The sequence below is a fragment of the Aotus nancymaae genome, unplaced genomic scaffold (assembly GCF_030222135.1).
Source record: "Aotus nancymaae isolate 86718 unplaced genomic scaffold, 86718_ANA_hifiasm-v0.15.2.pri h1tg000040l, whole genome shotgun sequence".
Lineage (NCBI taxonomy): Eukaryota > Metazoa > Chordata > Mammalia > Primates > Aotidae > Aotus > Aotus nancymaae.
The window spans coordinates 7,769,033-7,788,993 of NW_026988454.1; positions in this window are offsets into that span (position 1 = coordinate 7,769,033).

The window sequence follows — 19,961 nt, forward strand, 5'->3', positions numbered from 1 at the left end:
AAGCATTCAAGAAGTGACTTGGGTGCTGCTGAAAGCATTCAGTTTTATTTATTCACAAAGATATGGTTTGGAATTGGAATTTACATTTAAAAGTGAAGCAGAGCATAAAAGTTAGGAAAATTTGCAGCCTGATGATGCAATATAAAAGAAAAACTTATTTTATGAGGATCAATTCAAGCCACTATGGAAATTTGCATAAGTAACTAAGAACCAAATGTTAATCCCCAAGACAATTAGGAAAACATCTCTAGGGGATGTCAGAGACCTTTGTGGCAGCCCCTCCCATCAAGGGCCCGGAGTCATAGGAGGAAAAAAATGGTTTCATGGGCCAGGCTCAGGGCCCCCCTACTCTGTGCAGCCTAGGGACTTGGTGCCCTGCATGCCAGCCACTCCACCTGTGGCTAAAATGAGCCAAAATATAGCTCAGGCCATGGCTTCAGAGGTTGCAAGCCCCCATCCTTGGCGGCTTTCATTTGATAATGAGCCTGCAGGTGACCAGAAGTCAAGAATTGAGGTCTGGGAACCTCCACCTAGATTTCAGAGGATGTATGAAAATGCCTGGATGTTCAGGTAGAAGTTGCTACAGGGGTGGGGCCTTCATGGAGAATCTCTGCTAAGGCAGTGTAGAAGGGGAATGTGGAGTTGGAGCCACCACACAGAGTACCCACTGGGGCACACTACCTAGTGGAACTGTGAGAAGAGGGCCACTGTCCTCCAGACCCCAGAATAGTAGATCCACCAACAGCTTGCACCATATGCCTAGAAAAGCTGTAGACACTCAACACCAGCCTGTGGAAGTAGGAGGGAGGAGGGCTGTGCCCTGCAAGGCCACAGAGGTGGAACTGCTCAAGGCTGTGGGAGCCCACCCCTTGTATCACCATGAAAGTGAGACATGGAGTCAAAGGAAATTATTTCAGAACTTTAATACTTAAAAAAAAAAAAAAAAAGACTGCTCCACCGGATTTGACTTGCATTAGCCCCTTTGTTTTGGCCGATTTCTCTCATTTGGAATAGGTGTATTTATCCAGTGCCTGTACCCCCTTGTATCTAGGAAGTAACTAACTTGTTTAGATTTTTCAGGTTCATAGGAGGAAGGGACTTGCCTTGTCTCAGATAAGACTTTGGACTGTGGACTTTTGAGTTAATGCTGTAATGAGTTAAGACTTTGGGAGACTGTTGGGAAGGCATGATTGTTTTTGAAATATGAGGACATGAGATTTGGGAGGTACCAGGATTGGAATGACATGGTTTGGCTCTGGCATTCCCACCCAAATCTCACCTCAAATTGTAATAATTCCCATGTGTCAAGGGTAGGGCCAGGTGGAGATAATTGAATCATGGGGGCAGTTTCCACCATACTGTTCTCATGGCGGTGAATAAGTCTCATGAGATCCGATGATTTTATAAATGGGAGTTCCTGTGCACAAGCTCTCTTGGCTACTGCCATGTAAGACGTGTCTTTGATCCTCCTGGCCTTCTGCCATGATTGTGAGGCCTCCTCAGCCATGTAGAGCTGTGACTACATTAAACCTCTTTGTTTTATAAATTACCCAGTCTCAGATATGTCTTCATTAGCAGTGTGAAAACAGACTAATACATCCCAAGCCCCCTGAACCTCTTTCGCCAAAAGATGCAACCTCTCTTTTCCTTTTTGAGAGAAACAATCTTCCCTTACTTGAACACTTGTAATCATCTCATCTGAGGTAGCTGCCTTGAGAGGGAATGCTGGCACTTCTTAAGACCTCTGCCACACACTATTGTCCCCAGATATGTCCAGAGTAGATTCCCATGTACATCTCAAGAGAAGTCAAATGATTCCAGTCTAGGAAAGAGATAGCTTAACTATAAAAAGAATTTCAAGATTTTTAAACTTACATTGGCAGAAGTCAGAGGGGAGATTTAGGAACAAATTGTAATGATGCTAGACCCAGGAGGGTGAACATAATGTTGGAGCAAGTCAAATTTATTGATATGAGTTCCCTAATGCAAGATTCTAGATTTAATGTGGTAGCTGAACCATTGGCCACTAGATCCAGTAGTTTACAGACCAACAGCTTTAGAAAAGATGTAAGGGAATGTTTGCATAATTTGTAATAAGGAAAGACTTCTTAGTTAACAACAAAAGCCAAGAGATTTAAAAGATTGATCCATTTTGCTACACAAAACAAGACTAAATTAAATGAAGCTAGGTGAGTAACACACATGCACCATCATACACACCAAAAACAAATGTGATAGATGAGTGACAGATTTAGAAAAACATTTCAGAGTATAAAAAATATCCAAAGGACTATTGTCTAATACAAACAAGGATCTACTAAAAATCAATAAGAAACAGACAGTAAGGGAAAAAATGATCCAAGAATACAAATATTTATAGCAGATAACATAAAAATGGTCAATTAAGTTATGAGAAAGATGTGTATCCTTATCGCTAATCAGAAAAATACAAATTAAAATAACAATGAAATAGTTTTCACTCATCAGATTAATTTTTAAAATTAATAAAATTGAAAATATTGGGTGTGGACAAGGGTGTAAATAAACTTTCGTAATTGATGGTAGAAGTATTGGCTGATACATCCCTTTAAGAAGGCATTTTGGCAGTGTCCGTTATTATTACAAATGGGCATTTCTGTGACCCAACAATTTTGCTCCTAGGTATCTATCTCAGAAAAACACAATAGCAAACACAGAGGCATTTCAGAGATATTCATTGCTTCATTTATTGATGACAGCAAAAATTAGAAATAACCAAAGCATAAATATGAGGAATGCTTACATAATGGTATATTCACTCTTCAGTTAAAGAGGAATGAAGAAGCTTTATAGATGCTCCATAGAAAGGCCTCCAAGACAAAAGACAAAGGCAGGTTTTAGAACAACAGTGTGGGAAAGAAAGGATGCACACTCACTGATGGCAGATTTTTTTCCTTAAGTATATGTCTTCTGGTAAGAGTTCCATGTGCTCTTTCTTGCATATACCACATTCATAATTCATTTGTTTATAATTTGCAATTTTGGTTTCTTTAAAGTAGAGCTAGAACTCAAAACATTTTGAAACATTCTGAATCTCAAATTCGAGATTTTTACAGCATTTTTTATTTTTACATTTGATTCACTCACATTTAATTACATGATATTTTTAGTGATTCATATTTATTAAATATTAAGAAAGCATTTAATTTACATTAAGCACAAGAAAAATGTAACTCATTTTCACATTTATAGTTCATCAGGTTACATAAGTAATAAAATTGGGCAATTTCAACACCAAGTTTAATGAGAAAAAAACACATCTGGGAACAAATGCAACCTACTCTTGGTCAGCCTGTAACTCAACTGGTAGATGTGGGTGGCTGAGCATGCTAGAATGTGACCACCTAGCAGGAGGTGTGGGCTGGTCAACTGCTTTTGCAGGGCGGGGGTGGTCCTGCCAGTTGACTAAGTAGGAACTTGTTTTGTGAGTTTCTCCTAAGTCCAATGCTGATACTTTAAACAAAACATACAATTGTTTTTATTTTCCTCACACAAGCCTCATTGAAAAGAACCATGTATATGAAACACCAACCTGATGAAACACCATCCTGATGAAACCCCAAGAATAAAACTCTTCCCTTTCCCTGTTTGGCAAGTCTTAGCACAAGATCCATGATTAGCAAGGATTCTAAAACAAGGACTCAGATCAGTCTGAGTGGCCTCCATTAAGTTCTGGAATCAAAAGCAACTTGGCAAAGACATCTTTTCCAAAACAGTTTGACTCCACTTTATATCATCAGACAAATGGGTCTTGGACTCAAGTTGACATTCTGATGTCCTTGGCAACAATTCTTCGAGGCAGGAAGATGTGGACTAAGAGGCTGTCTTTATCCATTCCCTCTCCAGCTGCTGGAATTTTCAAGTTTCTGTGACATCAATGTTGCCTCAGTCTATACCTTCCCTGGCTAGTCTAGAATATAATAAATCTTGTGCCATGAATGCTTTTCCTCAATCACAGAGCACACAAGGCCACCCCTTCCACAAGGACTGGTCCTAGCAAAACTGAGGCATACATCTCCCAGTTTCCCTTGGTCCCGGGAAGTTCTGCCCCCTTCCCACCTAGTCCATAGCTCACCGGCCCAGTTAGTCCATAGCCCTTTTCCTGTGACACCAAGCCATCTCCCCAAGCTTGTCAGCAAAAGACGCAGGCACCGCCACCTGGAATCTGAGGACTCCACCACAGAGTGCGGCATGGGAGTCGAGGATACTTTCCTGTAAACTAACCTAGCCGTGTTGTGAAACCAAAAGTCATGGTCCAGAGAGCCCTCGGGCCTTAAATCATTTGAAGCACTTGTGTGCCCAGAGGTTCCTAAAAAGCAGTGACTCTCCACACCAGGCACCTGCTGTGATTCTCACATCCATGACTTGAGCCCTGAACTCTCTTCCCGGCTCCAGGCATTGCCACTTAGCTGTCCTGAGGGTTTCCTGTGGACACCATTCCCCACTGGAATATTACTGCAGATGTTTAAAATACATATTATCTTTAGAGCTCTATAAGAAGAATTCTGAAAAATTCCATATTCATATGTTGCTTGCCCATTTTCTAAGCCATCTCTCATCTCCAGGAAGATTGTAAGCTATTTATACCCCAAAAACAGATGTCCAGTAACCATTTTTATGTCAGATTCAGAGACACCAGGAGCTGTGAAGCACAGCTGCTGATGTCCTGGAGCACACAGTCGTGTGAGACAACAATTCCAAGTCAATAAATTACAGTGCTGTAACCAGAACTGCACTGTGTGAGCAGTGTCACTAGAACATCAGACTACAAGCCACAGCACAGTGGCAAGAGTTGCTGTTGGCCTTTTCTATTCAGTAATCCTTGATGGTGGAATAGTAACCCCAGCATTGCACTAGGCACCGCAACAAGATGCACAAGACGAATATGGCTTTTGTTTTCACAGGAGGGATAGAGGCAAGGAATTGGGCAGTACCATCAATGTGCGCTGGAACAGGAAGAAAGAGCCTTGGGCTCTCAGAGTCAGAGCTCAGTCCTGCCTGCTGAGTGGGGACACGTTTCCCTGGGGAGTTGACATTTAGCTGCAATACTAGAAATCAACAAGCTTTTCCAGGCAGACAGAGGAGAAAGCATGTTCCCTACAGAGATAACAAGTACTGGAGAATGTCACCAGGACAGGTTTGGGGGAACACCGTTGTGGCTGAGGGACAGGGCATATGCCGGAGGTGGGGAACAGAAGGTGGAAAGGAGGGAGGCAAGTCAGAACTGCACAGCCTTGGCACTGTGGGAATAGAGGTGGGGAGGGAAGAAGGAGAAACAGGAGGTGGGGTGGGTGGAGAGAAGGGAATAGATGAGAAACAGATCTAAGGAGGAAGAAAAAATGATGTGATTAGATGTGGGGCAAGAGGTCAAATGAGGAATTTAAGACAAGTCTAGTGATGAGAATGATTCCATTACAATCTAACAGAAAGCAAACAAACTGGAAACTAACTCTAAATGTTCAGTAAATATCTGGAGGTCTACATGTTCTGAGATCATTAGTATCACAGAGTATGATACAGTCACTTTGGTACAGAAAATAATCAGAAAGCATAAAAATAGGTTCAAGTACTGATATAGCTTGGATGTGTGTCCCCTGTAAATCTCACGTTGAAATGTACCCCTCACTGTTGGAGGTGGGGCCTGGTGGGAGGTGACTGGACCATGGGGGCGGATTTCTCATGAATGGTTTAGCACCATCCATTTGGTGCCGTCCTCACTTTAGTGAGGTTCTCGTGAGATCTTGTCATTTAAAAGTGTGTGGCACCTCCCCACCTTGCTCTCTTGCTCTTACTTTTGCCATGTGACATGCTCACTCCCCCTTCACTTTCCAGCATGAGTGTAAGCTCCCTGAGGCCTCCCTAGAAGCAGATGTTGCTATACTTCCTGTATAGCCTGCAGACTGTGAGCCCGTTAAATTTCTTTTCTTTATAAATTACCCAGTCTTAGGTATTTCTTTTTAGCAATGCAAGAACAGACTAATAAGTACATTAAAGTATTCTTTCAAAAGGCAAGAAAAAGTATAAGACATCTTGGAAACAGTTTCATCAAAAATGGTTAAAATGGAAATAGAGGTAAGATTTCAGGTACAGGCAATTTTTAGTTTTCTTCTTTATAATTTTTGCATTTTCCCAATTTTCTTTAGAGTGTGTATTCCTTCAAAATATTTGATAGGTAGCATTTGACGCATACAAAAGCATATATGTGACACATAGGCCACCAATAAATCTTTTTTTCCTTAACTCATCTCTCACCCAGCCCCGACACCACACCAAAGGGAACACTCTTCCAGTTTTGTCTATATTTTGCTCTTGCTTTTTATTATTGCACACACACACAAGCATACACATTCATGTGTATGTATGTATCTCTAAATGAAATATATTTTAGTTTTACTTCACTTTTTAAACAGTTTTATTAAGGTATAATTCACATAAAATAATTCAATATATCTATTTAAAGTACACACTTTGATAAGTTCTGGCATTATTTATATACTCATAAAATCATCACAATAATTGAGATAATGAATTTTTATCCATCATCCCCAAAATGTTCTGAATGCCCCTTGGTAATCCTACTCACACCTCCCTTTGTCCCCCTCAGGAAACCACTGATCAGCTTTATTTCAGTGTAAACTAATTTGCATTTTCTAGAAAATGAAATTAAACCAGTCAAACTTTCTCATCACTCAGCATCATTATTTTGAGATTTGTCATGTATGTTTTTGCATATATCAATGGTTCCTCCCTTTCTGTTGCTAAATAAACATGTTTTTGAAATTTATAAAAATAATACATTGTATTATAGTCTTCTCTGAAGTTCTTTTTTACTCACTATTATGGGGCAAAGGTGGTTTATTTAGGAAGTAACCACAGGAACCAGGAGTGAGAGAGCAGGGAAAGTGAGAGAGGGAAGGGAGAGAAACTCATTGAAGGGCATTCATCATGGTCACTAGTGAGAGAATTCTGCCATGAGAAACAGACAGAACACATTCTGAATTGTCTATTTAGAGAATGAGAATGGGAGGTTGCAATGTTATCCGCCAGCTCCAGTTCTGCTCCTGAGGCCAAACTGTCCGAGTTTCATATGCATTGTTGCAGAGAGCACTAATTACTCATTACATTAACGCAGGATGTTTCACTGTAGAACCAGCACGTGATTCTTTTTAGTACGATCTATATCTCCACTCTTCTACTGATTGAAATTGAAGTTGTTTTCAGTTTGGGGGTTTTACAAACAATGCAGTTCTAAACATTCTTGTGATGTCCCAGGGCTTGTCTACAAATTTCTATAGAGCACACACTTAGAATTTACTTAATCATAAGATGTGGAAATATTCACCATCATAATAGAATTCTCAATTATTTTTAAAAGTGTATCAATTTGTACTCCCATCTGCAGTGTCAAAAATGTCCTGTCAATTTACATCTTCACTAATATTTGGTATTATTGTACGAATTTTGTATTTTCATATTTCTTACTTTTTACCAATTAGCGAATATGACATTTTTAATGTCAGCATGACCTTAATTTGCATTTCCTTGATTACAAAGGAGGTTGAACATCTTTTCATGTGCATATTTGCCATTTGTGTTCTCTTTTCTGTGAAATATATCCTGAATCTGGATGTCCCTCTCTCTCTCAAGACTTGGGAAATTTTCAGTGGTGAGGAATCCTTTTAGCTTTTATTCATTCTGAAAGATACTATTTATTCTTCATTTCTGAAGAATAGCTTTGCTGGGTAGAATAGTCTAGGTTGGCAGTTTTTTTTAAATTTTCTTTCAGCACTTTGGATACATCATCCCATTCTTTCCTGGCCTGTAAGGTTTCTGCCAAGAAATCCACTGTTAGTCTAATGTTATTCCCTTACATATAATTTAACATTTTTGCTCTTTTTAGAATTGTTTTTCTATCTTTACATTTTACCAATTTGAATATAATGAGCCTTGGAGAGGACCTATTTGGGTTGAATCTGTTTAGTGTTCTTTGGGCATCCTGACTCTGAATGTCCATCTTTCTCTTAAGACCTGGGAATTTTTCAGTTATTATTTTATTAAATATGTTTTCTATACCTTTTCTTGTCTCTTCTTCTGGAACACTGTAAAATGAATATCTGTTTATTTACTGGTGTCCCATAAAACCAACAGATTTTCTTCATTCCTTTTTACTCTTTATTATTATTTTTGTCTGCCTGTGATATTTTTAAAAAACTGTCTTGAAGTTCAGAAATTCTTTCTTATGTTTGACCTAGTGTGTTGTTGAAGCTTGTGATTATATTTCTTAATTAATTTACTGTATTCTTTTGGCTCTAGAGCTTCTGTTTGGTTCTTTGTTATAATTTCTGTGTCTTTCTTGAATTCTCTTTTAAATAATGAATTGTTTTCTTAGTTTTGTAGAATTGTCTGTGTCCACTTGTATCTCACTGTGTTTCCTTAAGATTCATATTTTGAGTTTTATTTCTGGCATCTTTTATATCTCCTTATGATTAGGGTCTGTTATTGGACAATTATTGTGTTCTTTTGGAGGTGTCATGTTTCTTTGCTTTTTCAAGTCTGATGTATATCTACACTGATGTCAGTGCATCTGGTGGAAAATTCACCTCTTCCAATTTTATGGAGTGGGTTTTTTAGAAAAAGACTTATTCATATGGGTGGGTGTTGGGGTGTCAATTTGGCGGAATGCATTGGCTTTGGTTCTAGGTGGACACCATAGTGTTTTTATGTGTAGTTTCTTCAGTATAATCCACACTCGTGATGTTTAGGAGTATCTCAGTGGCCTAGGCTATGAGCATTTGTGTTGGCAGTGGTGCAACTTTGCCAGGTGTGGGCTCGCTGAGCTGTTTCTCAGGTTGAGGGACTGTGCATGGACACAGTGTGTCAGCCAACTTGGCTCAGCCTGCTGGGGTTGGAGCCATGGGGATGTTATTCTGGCTGGGGACACAGGCATGTGCTTTCTCAGTCAGCCTGGAGGTGTCTACCAGGAGTGGCCCATGAAGCTGTTTCCCAGGACCAGGATACAGGTGCCAGTCTGCTCAAGTGGCCTGGGGGTGTGTCTGCCTGGGGGTGTGTCTGCCAGGGGCAATGAACAAGACTGTTACTCAGGCTCTGCTTGTGGGCACAGGGACTTTGGGCAGGCCAGGAACTGCCTGTGTTATTTCTCAGGCTCTGAGTGTGGGCATGTAGACAGCCTAGGGACATGCCAGCTGCTCAGTGGCTTGAGGCCCTTACCTGCTTGGGGGAAGGCAGATAGAAGTTTGACTGGCTCAAAGGCAAGTTTGCCTTGGGTGGGACTGCCAGATTGTTTCTGTGGCTGGAAGTGGAGGTCACAGAGATTAGTTTCCCTGCTGTGCAGGACTAGAGTCACAGCTGGTCCTGGGCCCAGGATCTGCACGGCTGGAGTTGTGGTGTTCAGCCATCTGGATGGGCTTGGCAGAATGAAGACAAAGCCCCAGGGCTAGAAAAGCACCGTGGCTGTTGGTTGCCAGAGTAGAATGCACTCAAGAGGTAGTGTCATGCTAAAGTAACTTCATGTGGTGGGTGGGAAATGGGGAGTGCACACTTTGCACTTCTAATCTGGAGCAGTGCAACTGTGTGAATTTCAGGCAGCTCTCCAAACTGGGCTCAGGGCTTGCAAGGACTATGGGATTCTTCTGTAGTAAGGGCTGTTAGTGTTTGTGATGGCAATGGGGGCTGGTTGGGATCTTCTGCTTTCCTTTCCCCACATTAGGAAGCCCCTCCAGACTCCAGGCCAGCCGAATCTGGGCAGGGGAAGACAAGGCTGCAGAGGTGTCTGTCCACTCCTCACTACACTCCAGCACTCTCCCTTTGACCTCCAGTCAAATCTTAGCTGTCTACTCATTGCCTTCATCCTTTCTTGGGTGGAGGATGAGTGCCTGGCATCTCAAATCATGTATTGCTCACTGGCTGGGCACGGTGGCTCACACCTGTAATCCCAACACTTTAGGAGGTCGAGGCAGGCAGATCACCTGAGGTCAGGCATTTAAAACCAGCCTGGCCAACATGGCAAAACCCTGTCTCTACTAAAAAATACAAAAATTAGCCGGGTGTGATGGTGGGCACCTGTAATCCCAGCTACTCAGGAGGCTGAGGAAGGGAAAATTGCTTGAACCTGGGAGGCAGAGGTTGCAACAAGCCAAGATCATGCCACTGCACTCTGGCCTGGGCAACAGAGCAAGACTCCATCTCAAAAAAAAAAAAAAAAATCATGTGTTGCTGTAGTTTCTTCTTTATATGTCCTGGATACTAATTTTGTCAGTTATAAATGTTGCAAATATATTCTTACAGTTGGTGACATGTCTTTTACTATCTTTTTAATGTCCTTAGATGAAAGGAAATTCTTAAGTTTAACACAGCTAAATTTATCTTTTAGATTTGCATGGGTAATATCTTGTCTAAAAAACCCTTTACTACACAGAGGCTGCATATGCATAAGCCTCTAAAAGTCTCAAAGATTTGCCTTTCACACACAAGTTGTTAATTTCTCAGGATTTAACTGTTGCGTATGGTAAGAAAACTGTCTCTTATTTGCCCAGTTATTTGTTACTCTGCCTCTGTCTTAAATTCCGTTTTTATAGAGATAGGTATCAGCTGTTTTTGACCTCTCTTTCCTGTTTTGACTTTCAATCCCTGCAGTAACATGACTCTGTCAATACCTATATCCTTATAAGTCTTTACATCTGCTAGAGCAAGTATACTTTTTCTTTCTCTTCCTTTTTCTTCCTCCTCCTCCCCTCTCCTTCTCCTCCTCCTTCTTCTGTGTATTAGCTATTCTTAGGCCTTTGCTCTTACATATTAATTTCTCAGATTCCCCTAGAAACTCAAAACCTAGTTTGGATTTTTATTGGAATTGCTTTAAACCTCTAAATCAATATTGAGGGAATTAACATCTTTGTAAAATTAAATCTTCCTATTCGAGAGTATCATATGTTTATATATTAAATTAAATCTTCTCTAATATCTTTCAGTAAAGTTTTAAAATTTTCTTCCTTCAAGGGTTGCAAATCTTAGATTTATTGTTAGCTGTCTTTCATTTGTTGTTACTGTTTTAAATTACATGTTTATGTAACAATGTTTTTGTTGCTGCTGGCACATAGAAAGGCAATTCCCTTTTGTGTACTTGTCTTATTATTCCCAAAACTTTGTAGATTCTTTTTTATTTTCTACACAAACTATTATGTTATCTATTAATAATGATAATATTGCTTCCTCTTTTCCAGTATTTCTCCAACTACACGGGCTAGGAGCTTCAGCACAGTGTTGAAGCAGTATTGAGTGTACCACCGTTACCTTAGCCCTGATTTCAAAGGGAATAATTATAACATTTCATCATCAAAAATGATAATTGCTGTAGATTGTTAACCAGTCACTTTATCAGGTTAAGAAATTACCTTATGTTTCTCATTTGCTAAGAGTTTTTCTTCATTTGATCTGCTCGTTTGATTAATCATGTTTATAGATTGTCTAATGTTAAACTATTGTTGAGTTCCTGTGATGAACCTGACTTGGTCATAGCATTATCATCTTTATTGATTGTTGGATGTGGTTTGCTAGTATGTGTTTGGGATTTTTAAATCTATATAATAAATAATAATGGCTTCAAGGTTTCCTTTCTTATTCAGTCCTGGTTTTAGAATTGAGGCTGCTATGAGTACATGCAGATCACCAACAGGGAGCAAAACTAACCCAAGCAGATGAAACCGACTATTTGTTTTCATTCATTCAAAGCAGATGACAACAATAAAAATCTGGTAGTAATTTTTTGAAAATATGATTTACAATAACATATCTACTTCCTTTGACATATGTTTAAAATAGTAAAGTTACAGTATTTAGAATGGAAAGCAACTCTCATTGCATATGTTGCAACCTAACTATGTCAATAAGATTAAACAACATGCTAAGATTTCTGCTAACCTCAGAAACTACAAAAAAGCAAGCAATCGCCAACAAAGTTTTGAATGGCCAGCTCCAATTAACTAAAGTAATAAATATTCTGACAGCTGATTCTGGGATTAAAGCTATGATAATATAAACTCCCCAAAATGCTTATTGTATTGCAGCCAGTCTAGAGCTATTGGAGAAAGCTGTCATTAAAGTGGGATTATATGAAACAGCTTTAAGAGTAGAGTTAAAAAAAAAAAAAAGCAGAGGAAGAAACACAAATACTGCTTGGCCAATAGACTTTGGGTGAATCCCAGACTTTCTGGGAACCCGCTGGGGATCAATCTAAATCAAGACAATCTACCTTTGGCTACTGCACCATCCAAAGTTCAAGCCTTCTCTGTTCTTGAAAAGCAAAGGGTGTTATATGAAAACATCAGGAAGGACATTAATGACCATCTTCTATTTAGTTAAGTCCTTACAAGCCTAGAAAAAACACAACAGAGCCAGTCCCCAGAAACAAGAGAACTACTAGAAATGCATGTTTGGGGTTCTGACAGCTACCAAGAATGGCTAAATGGGATTTGCCATTAATATTTTTAAGAGTTTCTGGTTTTAAAACTGCTATTCTCGATGTTACCTATAGATCTTACAGAAAAACCTCTGCCAATATCAATGCATAAGAGAAAAACAGTATTAAAATATACAGACAGACAATCAAAAGTTGACATTTTATTGACATTCATAGTAGTGTTTATTTGACCAATACTCATTATGTGTCTACTATGTGCAAGTACTGTACTGGGCATGGACACACAGCATAGAACAGGGCAGATTCTTTTCCTGGATCATGGAATTCATGTTGTAGCAGAAGAGAAAACAGTAAGCAAGAAGTTACAGTTCCGGTTATAATGGTGAATTGAACACACTCACCTAGTGCAACAAATGACACAAAGAATGCACTTAAGAAATGGCAGCCCAGAAGGAGAAGTGAATGTTACAGGGAGGCCTGACCTAGGCTGGGAGCCAAGGAGGACTTCCTGAAGAAGCAATGCTTCCACTGAGATCTGCGGGATGAATGGGAATCAATCAGATGGAAGTCAAATATGTGAGAGATAACCTAACTTTATCTGTTACTTGAGACTGTCTTGCCATGTGTAGAAATAACTCACTAGAGCACTGTGGGGCATTGATATATTTTTATTGTGATAAAATACACACAACATATTTAGCATCTTAATCATGCTTAAGTGTACACTTCAGTAGTATTAAGTACATTCAGATTGTTGTACAGTGATCACCGCTATTCATCTTCAGGACTCTTTATCTTGCAAAATAGAAACTCTATACCCATCAAGCAATAGCTCTCCATTCTTGTCTTCCCCCAGCCCCTGGCAACCACCATTCTACTCTGTCTCTGTGACTTTGACTACTCTGGGTACCTCATATAAGTGGAATCACATCGTATTTGTCCTTTTGTGACTGGCTTATTTCACTTAGCATGATTCACACGTTTCACATAGCAAGGTTCATCCATGTTGTAGTATTTGTCAGAATGTTCTTCCCTTTTAATGCTGAATCATACTCTATTGTATGTATATATCACATTTTGTTCATGCATTCATCTGTCAGTGGTCACTTGGTTGCTTGCCCCTCTTGGCTATTGTGAATAATGCTGCTATGAACATATGTGTACAAATATCTCTTTGAGACCTTGCTTTTAATTCTTTAGGGTACGTACTTGGAAGTAGAATTACTGGATCATCTGGTAATTCAATTTTTAATTTTTTGAGGAACCGCTATACTGTTTTGCACAGTAGCTGCAACATTTTACATTCCCACTACCACCAATACAAAAAGGTTCCTATTAACTTGACAGATTTGTGTGTGTGACTATGGTAGTGTTTTTCATTTAATAGTCATAGACCTTGGACAGAATCATTATGTATCATCAAGAGACACACTCCAGAAAAGGCAAAGGCTTTTACAAAACTGTTTTTAAATAAATCACAATTTTTCTTCAGTTTCCCATTTGTACTATTAGAAGCCACAAACAGGCCTGTTCTAATTTTGTTTCACAGTATTTATTGTGCAAATGTGTGTTTTACAACAGCCCATGTACAAAAACCATTTAGATTCTGAGCATCAGCCTTGAGACCTAACTGTGATGTTGGTTGACTCTTGTCTTGAAGGCTGCTGCCATTCAAGAAGTATTTCCCAAGTCCCCATGTTCCCTGGCTGGGGTCCTCACACCAGGACTTAACTGGGTGAGTCAGGGTCTCAACACTCCACCCACTTCTGCAGGCTTTCTCTGTGGGGCTGCTAATAACATGGGTCAGTACAAAATGCACAAAAATGTGTTCTCACAGCCAAGACAGTAGGTAGCTTTTTTGTTTTAGCCATGGCATGTTATGAGGTGCTATGATCTGAAGTTTTGTATCCTTCCAAAATTCATGGATTAAAACCTAACCCACAAGGTGATGGTATTAAGAGGTAGGGCCTTTGAGGATAATTTGGCCATGAGGGTGGACCCTACATGGTTGGATTAGTGCCCTTATAAAAGAGACCTGGGGGAGCCTGTCAGTTCCTCTTTGCCCTTCCACCATGTGAGGATGCAGCAAGAAGTTGTCATCTGTGAAGCAGAGAGCCCTCACCAGGAAACAAGCCTGCCGGCACTTTGATCTTGGACTTCCCACCCTCCAGAACTGTGAGCAATAAATTTCTGTTTATAATAATTTATAAATTGCCCAGTCCAAAGTATTTTGTTGTACCAGCCCAAACAGACCAAGGCAGGAGGCCAGGGAAATGTCTCTACCTGGATATTGAAGAAAGACCAGCTACGGTGCTTTCAGGGGACTCCTCCAAAGCCATGCCTGGCTTTCTCCAGTTTTCCTAATTGGGAAACGAGCCGCCCAAGGTCAGACACTGACACAGCGTTATCTCAGCTCACATTTTAAAATAAAGATTTCCTCTGTTCTAGGTACAAGAGAATAACTGTTCAGTGTGACATATACCCAGAATAATAATTAACTAGATGAGAGGACCAAGAGAAACTCAAAATAAAAAAAAGAGGAGAGCCCCCTCAACCCCTGCTTTTAAATTTGGCTCTAAGGAACTCTGCTAAGACTAATACAGTGATTCTTTCTAAAGTATTCCATAAGAGGCAAGCGTTGGTAAAAGCAGTACAAAATGCAGTGTCCCTAGTTAAATAGAGCCCCATGAATTCATTAAATGGGATTCTTAAATGGAACAAAGTCAGTCATTGTGCTGTGGTGAGGAAGAGAGTAGAAGGTGAAGGGAAGACAGGAAGGTGGGGAAAGAGGGAAAGACTCAACTGTCTACTGCAGTTACTTTACATTTTCACTTGCAAGCACTTGCTGAGGCAGGAGAGAGAAGTGGTTAAGAGTGTAGATACTGTGAAAATCAGAGAGTGCTTTTTTCTGTTTACTATGTGCTGGAACATTTTAAGAATTTTGCTATAAACATCAGATTGTCCTTCAAAATGTGTTACAAATTAATTTCACCAGTACAATGCCAGACTGTGGCTTTTTCATGTCTTTATTGCCACACACACAGAGCTCTCGCTCTCTCTCTCTCCCCACCCCTGACTTTCCCTCTCCCTCTCTCTCTGTCTTACACATACACAACACACACACACACACACACACACACACACACAATAATATCTCATGGCCATTTTATCTGAATTTCTTTGAGTAGTGAGGTTGAACATGTTTCCATGTTTATTGCTAATTTTTCTTTTTTTTTTTTTTTTGACAGAGTCTCACTCTGTCACCCAGGTTGAAGTGCAGTAGTGCAATCTCAACTCACTGCATACTCTGCCTCCTGGGTTCAAGCGATTCACCTGCCTCAGCTTCCTGAGTAGCTGGGATTATAGGTGCATGCCACCATGCCTGGCTAATTTTTTTTTTATTTTTTAGTAGAGGCAGGGTTTCACCATGTTGGTCAGGCTGGTCTCGAACTCCTGACCTTGTGATCTGCCTGCCTCGGCCTCCTAAAGTGCTGGGATTACCGGTGTGAGCCACCACGCCTGGCCACTAACTTTTTTTTTAATTGTGAAGTGACTATTTTTGTTCTTTGCCCACTTTCCTTCTGGAATATTCTGTTTTCCTTGACTAACAGGTCAGAGCCTTTTATATATTTAAGATAGTAGCCCTTTGACTGGCACGTAATCTTCAAATTGTTTCTTAGAGTTGGTTATTTGCTAATGTTTTACATTTAAATAATTCTACCAGAATATTTTCATGTAAATTGGAAGGTATTGATGGAATATTCCAATGTTTAGGTGGTGCTCCAGGCTCTCCCAAGTTCAAGGAATAACCCTGGTGTGCTTAAACTACATGGTCAGGCCAAGTGTGGTGGCAGGCACCTGTAATCCCAGCTACTTAGGAGGCTGAGACAGGAGAATTGCTTGAACCCAGGAGGTAGAGGTTGCAGTGAACCACTGAACTCCAGCCTGGGTGACAAGAGTGAGACTGCCTCAAAAATAAATAAATAAATAATAAATAAATAAATAATAAACTACATGGTCTTGGGACTTGATCAGATGTCCCTGGAGATCACAAAATAATGCATTCTCCTGTCAGTTCCACTTCCTCCCTCTTCCCACACTCCTGGCATCCCTGGGATTCCTTCCCTGATCCAGTTCTCCTCTGCTTCTGTGGAAACTCAAGCTAAGCCTCGAGCACAGGAACAAAACAAATGGGAGTTAATTTCAAACGTCACCCCTCTCCATACGCACATGGCATCCACTGTATCTGATTTCCTTGTGTTTTATCTTTTTACTCATCATATTCATTGTGATCTCTTTTCTCTGCGTGTCAGCAGAATTTCTCAAGCTTATCTTCTAAATCCCAAATTTGGTTTCTATAATATTCAGTCTACTCTTTATTGCTTCTGTTGCTTTTCCATATGATTTTTCTTCTAAAAACAATGTAGGTATTAACAAATTATTTCCTTTCTGTGACTTCATTGCCTTCTAGAATCTTGGAAAGAGCATGCATTAGAGATTTTCAAAAATGTTCTTCTTTTTCATAGGGGGAACTCTTGTATAACTTTATGATATCTCAGCTTTGTCATTTTGTATTGAACTCCTAAAATGGTTTTAATGGTTGGTTAACTTTTTTTTTTTTTTAAGATGGAGTTTCGCTCTTGTTACCCAGGCTGGAGTGCAATGGCGCGATCTCGGCTCACCGCAACCTCTGCCCCCTGGGTTCAAGCAATTCTCCTGCTTCAGCCTCCCGAGTAGCTGGGACTACAGGCACGCGCCACCATGCCCAGCTAATTTTTGTATTTTTAGTAGAGACAGGGTTTCACCATGTTGACCAGGTTGGTCTCGATCTCTTGACCTCGTGATCCACCCTTCTCGGCCTCCCAAAGTGGTTGGTTAACTTTTCCTTGATCCTTAATTTTTTTTGTAGACAAAATCTACACATTTTTCAGAATTAGTAGATCAGGTGTTTTTGTTGATGATACATAAATTATGATTTTGTACAAGACCCGTGGACAAGGCAACTGCCACAGTCACACACACACAGAATGTGTGGGTCACACTTCAGATATCTGGGGCACAGACCTCTGGATGATAGCAAAGTTTAGATCTGCTCTAGTTTCTCTTTGCCACATGTTTTGACACTGCAAATTGCATTTGCTACTTGTCTCTGGGCCAGACTGCTCTGATTCTCTTGCTCACAATGAAATGGAAATTTCCTGGCATTGAGAGAGTGTCAGTACCGGTTAGAGGATTCCAATCACTTTTTTTCCTGATAAAATGCAACGCCCAAACAACATCTCCGTATCACTTGCATTTCTTTCAGCTCCTTCTTGGGAAATCTAAAGCCTTTGAGCAGGGCTAGGGCCCTCGGCTGCTGTTCCTATTAGAGGCAGACAAATAGAACAGTGTGTCCATGTGCTAGGGTTAAAATTTATGAATCTGGGGGGCATTCCATTTCAGCAACTGAAGGTTAAGGAAGCAGAAATTGTAACTTGGTAAAGAAATTTATTCACAGCCTTGCTGGGGTTTAATGTCAGTAGAGTTTACTGAACAAGAACAGAGCCTTAAACTAAGACATGGACTTCTCCCTAAGTAGGTTTGGGAGGGGTATTGTAACCAAGAGCCAGAAAGATCTCTACGAAAAGAACTTCAAATCAATGAATTTACATAGTATTAATCCTTCTTCAATAGAAAAAGGGGAACATATACTCATTCAGGAGCCACGGTAATCATGTAGTAATACTCTCTATTCAAGAAAAAAGAAAAAATGGTTACACAAACACTGAAACTAAATTAGTCCTGGGAATCCATTCAAGTCTTTCTGCATCCTATCATCCTGAGTGACTTTATCTCCTTCTGAAAGTATTTTGATCATCTCTTTAATGTGTTTAGTCTGTCTCCTCCAACTAGAGTGTATATTAAATGAAGGCAAGAAAGAGATCTTGCCTTTGTTGTTCTCTAACTGAAAGCCCAACACCTAGAACTGTGCCTGGCACATAATAGGCCAATTAACAACTACTAACTGAATTCATGGTGGATGACTGGAGATGGATGCATCAGTGAATGAAAACAGGTAAGAAATTTCTCAAGCCATAGTTTTCCTTTAGGTGGCCTTTACCCAAGATGAAATAAAAATTAGGGGGATGTGATGGTTGGTTGTGTAGCCCCACAAAGATGGTTAATTTTGTATTGATCTAAGAATACCCAAGTAAGAGCATTTTTTACTGTTGCTATCAGAAGATCATCATTCATTGGTCTTAAACAGGTCATTAAGTCACCAACTACATTTGCCTTGTTGATTTTTAAAAATTACCCAGTGCACCATTTTCTTTAACTAATCATTAATTCAAGTCTCTGCCTCCTTCATACAGTGGCTCTCAGTGGCAGAAAACATGATCCTCTAACCAAATTAACCAGGGTTTCTGCACCAAATGTTGGAATGACCCAGCCTTTACCTTGGTAGTAGTAGTCAGATACCGCACAACCATTCTTTAGAACAAAGTCAGCATAGGAACAAGGGTTCAAGGGCCACTCGTATGCATATTGGCATTTGGGGTAGGGGTGTCAGCCCCAGGCTCTTACGCATCTGTTTTTCTCATCCAAAGAGAGCAGCCTTTGATTTGGAGCCTGCAACCTCAGAGGCCATGTGGTAGGGATGTGCTGGGTCACTGTCCTGAGCTTTGAACACCACCAGTCCTGTCAAGAGCAGCTGGTCCCTAGGACCACCCTAAAAAAGGGAGTCTCTAGAACCTCCCATTGTAAATGACTGTGGGTCACAAGTTATATTTCCCAAATCCCCAGACAATCTTCTTCATGCCCTTGGTTTGGGTCATAGACACTTCCTTTTGCGGCAGGCTGGGTCTCACCGATAGCTGAACAGGCAGACCGCCAGGACAACTGTTTGCACACTGACTGAGTGGTTACTTACATATGAAAAGCTGATAGAGCCAGTGTCCTTATACAAAGGCTGGAATGTCACAAAAGCCCACCAACAGTTTTGTCTAGGCTTTTCCTGGGCCTTGAAACATGACAAGATAACAAAGGAGTTCTTAACAGGACCTATTTAGGATTAAACAAGTTTAATTAGGGTCTGAAGAAATTCCCAGACCTCCACAAACAAGTTTTATTGGGGTCTAAAGGAACTCCCCAAACCTCCATGATTTAGCAGGAAACAAGATAAGGATAATCACCCCAGCACTTTAGAGTCAGTAAATTTACTGAGGCTCCAGAGGAATGTCTTCAGGACTCAGACCTTAGAGATTAGAAAAAGTGAATCACTTACATCTTTAGAAGAATGCGCGCTTATACATAGACATATAACTCAGAAGGTGTATAAGCTCTGGAAAACATTGTAATTTTGAGTTGGTCTGGCGATATTTTCCCGGCCTTCTCCCTGCACCCGGTTACAGAAGTAAACTCTCTTCTTTTCCAGTTCATCCGCATCTTATTACTGGGCCGCAAGAATAAGCAGCCTGACCCTCAGTTTGATTCAGGAACACTTGCTTCC